General features: G+C 50.3%; 1 protein-coding gene across 1 annotated transcript in view; it reads left to right on the top strand.

Annotated features, from left to right (window-relative positions):
• The window catches only part of LOC143276742 (uncharacterized), a 112,047-nt gene that overhangs the window by 16,834 nt on the left and 90,213 nt on the right, over positions 1 to 5,000 (top strand). The gene's annotated exons all lie outside the window — the stretch shown is intronic.

A 5,000-nucleotide genomic window follows, 5' to 3' on the forward strand; every position in this document is an offset into this window, starting at 1 on the left:
GCTGCTCTCTCTCTGTCCGGCCTTTCTGTCCTCTGCTCTCTTTCTGTCCGGCCTTTCTGTCCTCTGCTCTCTTTCTGTCCGGCCTTTCTGTCCGGCCTTTCTGTCCACTGCTCTCTTTCTGTCCGGCCTTTCTGTCCACTGCTCTCTTTCTGTCCGGCCTTTCTGTCCGCTGCTCTATCTCTGTCCGGCCTTTCTGTCCGGCCTTTCTGGCCGCTGGTCGGTCAAGGTGACTGCAGACTTGTGTCAGCTCTCGTTGCCATGTTCAGCATGTCCCCCTCCACCACACCACCATGTTCAGCACTGCCCCCCTCCACCACACCACCCCTCATTCTCCTTCCCTCTCCCCTCACAACCCCCTCCTGCCCACTGCTGTCTGGTGACCACGGTATCGTGTGGCTGACCAGTGTGGATGACCAGTGTGGATGACCAGTGTGGCTGACCAGTGTGGATGACCAGCGTTGTCTGCCGTGAGGTATTTGAAGACCTGTTGCTGGTGGGCAGCTATCACTAGTGGACGCTCTGTGATCTTTTGAGTCAGTCGTTTGGAAAGAAAAGCTGGGTGGTGGGGGTGAAGGGTGAGGGAGAGGGTGGGGTGGTGGTGGATGTGTGATGGTTGTGGGGAGGGTGGGTGTGTGGTGGTTGTGGGGTGGGTGGGTGTGTGGTGATTGTGGGGTGGTGGTGGATGTGTGATGGTTGTGGGGAGGGTGGGTGTGTGGTGGTTGTGGGGAGGGTGGGTGTGTGATGGTTGTGGGGTGGTAGTGGGTGTGTGGTGGTTGTGGGGAGGGTGGGTGTGTGATGGTTGTGGGGAGGGTGGGTGTGTGATGGTTGTGGGGTGGTAGTGGGTGTGTGGTGGTTGTGGGGAGGGTGGGTGTGTGATGGTTGTGGGGAGGGTGGGTGTGTGATGGTTGTGGGGTGGTAGTGGGTGTGTGGTGGTTGTGGGGAGGGTGGGTGTGTGATGGTTGTGGGGAGGGTGGGTGTGTGATGGTTGTGGGGAGGGTGGGTGTGTGGTGGTTGTGGGGAGGGTGGGTGTGTGATGGTTGTGGGGTGGGTGGGTGTGTGATGGTTGTGGGGAGGGTGGGTGTGTGGTGGTTGTGGGGAGGGTGGGTGTGTGATGGTTGTGGGGTGGTGGTGGGTGTGTGATGGTTGTGGGGAGGGTGGGTGTGTGATGGTTGTGGGGTGGGTGGGTGTGTGGTGATTGTGGGGTGGTGGTGGGTGTGATGGTTGTGGGGAGGGTGGGTGTGTGGTGGTTGTGGGGAGGGTGGGTGTGTGATGGTTGTGGGGAGGGTGGGTGTGTGGTGGTTGTGGGGTGGGTGGGTGTGTGGTGGATGTGGGGAGGGTGGGTGTGTGGTGGTTGTGGGGAGGGTGGGTGTGTGATGGTTGTGGCGAGGGTGGGTGTGTGGTGGTTGTGGGGAAGGTGGGTGTGGGGGATCGTCACACTGAGTGATGATGCTGTCTGCATTAACTTTGTCCGTGGCGGCGGTTGAGTTTGGATGTTGTTTTGTCGCTGTTTTTCCTTTTCAGTACATTGGTATTGTTTCTATTTCGACATTGGATTTTTGTTCGTTTGCATTTATTTCTATTTTGTATATTGTTTTCAGTGATACTATCATGTAATTATTATATCATTAAACTGTCGCTATAAAAGAAAGCATTTCTTCTTGGTAGCGGAGGAAAGAACTAAAGGCTAAGTTGGGGTGTAGTGTGTGTGTGTGTGTGTGTGTGTGTGTGTGTGTGTGTGTGTGTGTGTGTGTGTGTGTGTGTGTGTGTGTGTGTGTGTGTGTGTGTGTGTGTTGTTGTTGTTGTGTGTGTTAATGTAAGGCTACTTGCGGATGACTGTCTGTCTCTCCCTCTCTCTCTCCCTCTCTCCCCCCCCTCTCTCTCTCCCTCTCTCTCTCTCTCCCTCTCTCTCTCCCCCCCCCCTCTCTCTCTCTCCCCCTCTCTCTCTCTCAACAGATGAAAAATTAACAAAACTGGAAATATTACCACCATACAAGCAATTCGACTACAATAAAATGGTCCTCATGTTCAAAGTACACAAAAACATGTCACCACCATACCTCAGTGACCTTGTTCAACGGGCATCAGAGCGTTACGATTCAGATAATTATATTCTGCCTCGTGTGCGCATCGATTTGTACAAATCTAGCTTTGCATTTTTTGGACCATCTGTTTGGAACTTTCTTTCTTCGTTCATTAAGACGTGCGATTCATGACGTTCCTTGAAATCAAGCAAATCAAGCATACGAAAACTTCTGCTCCACAAACAAAAGGCCCATAAAGCAATTCTTTTTACCTGCTAAAAAAGACAGAAAATCATGTTTTTTTGTGAAATTTGTATTAATACTTTTACACGCAGTTAATTCATTTTATTTCTACCTTTGTGCTTTAATGTTTTTACTTGTTCGCCTGTTAATTGGATGTTATTACCTGTAACATCTACATCAGCAAATTAATCACTTTTGTATATGTATATGAACAATTATAAAGTTGTGTTTCTCTGTTCTCTTTATGTCCGCTATATGTTTCTCACTTCGGCCCGGTCATATCTCTGTATGTGCATAAGTGTGTGTGTGTGTGTGTGTGTGTGTGTGTGTGTGTGTGTGTGTGTGTGTGTGTGTGTGTGTGTGTGTGTGTGTGTGTGTTGGGTGGAGAGAGTGTGTGCATGTGTATGGATATGAATGTGTGAATACGTTCGTTTTATTACATTTTACGATGTTAATGACGATGATGGTGATTGTTATTCGTAGCAGTAGCAGTAGATGTAGGATTGTTATTCGTAGTAGTAGCAGTAGATGTAGCTGTGTTAACAAAATGGTTATTGTTGTGTCGTTATCGTTAATGTTGTTTTGTTATTGTTGTCACAAGGGCAGATTGGAAGACTAGGCAATGCCTAAAATCTTTATCCTTGAGTAATAAAGTTTTTGAATCTCTCTCTCTCTCTCTCTCTCTCTCTCTCTCTCTCTCTCTCTCTCTCAATCTCTCTCTCTACACCCCCTCTCTCTCAGTCTCTGTCTCTCTGTCTCTCTCTGTCTCTCTCTGTCTCTCTCTCTCTCTCTCTCTATACACCCCCTCCCTCTCTGTCTCTGTGTCTCTCTCTCTGTCTCTCTTTGTATATATGTCTCTCTATCTCTCTCTATGTCTGTATATGTCTCTCTGTCTCTGACTGTCTCTCTCTGTCTCTCTCTCTTTGTATATGTCGCTCTGTCTCTGTCTCTCTCTCCTGTGACAGTCAGTGTGTGTAGGGGGTTGGGGCACGATTAGAACGTACATGTTGTCACCAGCCGTGAGAAACATACTTTAGGACAGTGGCAAGAATGGAGGGACAGAGAGAAAGGAGGGACAGAGAGAAAGGAGGGACAGAGAGAAAGGAGGGACAGAGAGGAGGACAGAGAGAAAGGAGCACAGAGAGAAAGGAGGGACAGAGAGGAGGACAGAGAGAAAGGAGGGACAGAGAGAAAGGAGGGACAGAGAGGAGGACAGAGAGAAAGGAGGGACAGAGAGGAGGACAGAGAGAAAGGAGGGACAGAGAGAAAGGAGGGACAGAGAGAAAGGAGGGACAGAGAGGAGGACAGAGAGAAAGGAGGGACAGAGAGAAAGGAGGGACAGAGAGAAAGGAGGGACAGAGAGAAAGGAGGGACAGAGAGAAAGGAGCACAGAGAGAAAGGAGGGACAGAGAGAAAGGAGCACAGATAGAAAGGAGGGACAGAGAGAAAGGAGCACAGAGAGAAAGGAGGGACAGAGAGAAAGGAGCACAGAGAGAAAGGAGGGACAGACAGAAAGGAGCACAGAGAGAAAGGAGGGACAGAGAGAAAGGAGCACAGAGAGAAAGGAGCACAGAGAGAAAGGAGGACAGAGAGGAGGACAGAGAGAAAGGAGGGACAGAGAGAAAGGAGGGACAGAGAGGAGGACAGAGAAAAAGGAGGGACAGAGAGAAAGGAGGGACAGAGAGGAGGACAGAGAGAAAGGAGGGACAGAGAGAAAGGAGGGACAGAGAGAAAGGAGGACAGAGAGAAAGGAGGGACAGAGAGGAGGACAGAGAGAAAGGAGGACAGAGAGAAAGGAGGACAGAGAGAAAGGAGGGACAGAGAAGAGGACAGAGAGAAAGGAGGAACAGAGAGAAAGGAGCACAGAGAAGAGGACAGAGAGAAAGGAGGGACAGAGAGGAGGACAGAGAGAAAGGAGGAACAGAGAGAAAGGAGGACAGAGAGAAAGGAGCACAGAGAGAAAGGAGCACAGAGAGAAAGGAGGGACAGAGAGAAAGGAGGGACAGAGAGAAAGGAGGACAGAGAGAAAGGAGGACAGAGAGAAAGGAGGCACAGAGGCACAGAGAGAAAGGAGGGACAGAGAGAAAGGAGGGACAGAGAGAAAGGAGGACAGAGAGAAAGGAGGCACAGAGGGACAGAGAGAAAGGAGGGACAGAGAGAAAGGAGGGACAGAGGCACAGAGAGAAAGGAGCACAGAGAGAAAGGAGGCACAGAGAGAAAGGAGGACAGAGAGAAAGGAGGGACAGAGAGAAAGGAGGGACAGAGAGGAGGACAGAGAGAAAGGAGGGACAGAGAAGAGGACAGAGAGAAAGGAGGGACAGAGAGGAGGACAGAGAGAAAGGAGGACAGAGAGAAAGGAGGGACAGAGAGAAAGAGAAAGGAGGGACAGAGAGAAAGGAGGACAGAGAGAAAGGAGCACAGAGAGAAAGGAGGGACAGAGAGAAAGGAGGACAGAGAGAAAGGAGGGACAGAGAGAAAGGAGGGACAGAGAGAAAGGAGGGAAAGAGAAGAGGACAGAGAGAAAGGAGGGACAGAGAGAAAGGAGGGACAGAGAGGAGGACAGAGAGAAAGGAGGACAGAGAGAAAGGAGGGACAGAGAAAGGAGCACAGAGAGAAAGGAGGGACAGAGAGAAAGGAGGGACAGAGAGGAGGACAGAGAGAAAGGAGGGACAGAGAAGAGGACAGAGAGAAAGGAGGGACAGAGAGGAGGACAGAGAGAAAGGAGCACAGAGAGAA

This window comes from Babylonia areolata, chromosome 2, assembly GCF_041734735.1.
Source record: "Babylonia areolata isolate BAREFJ2019XMU chromosome 2, ASM4173473v1, whole genome shotgun sequence".
In the NCBI taxonomy this organism is placed as follows: Eukaryota; Metazoa; Mollusca; class Gastropoda; order Neogastropoda; family Buccinidae; genus Babylonia; species Babylonia areolata.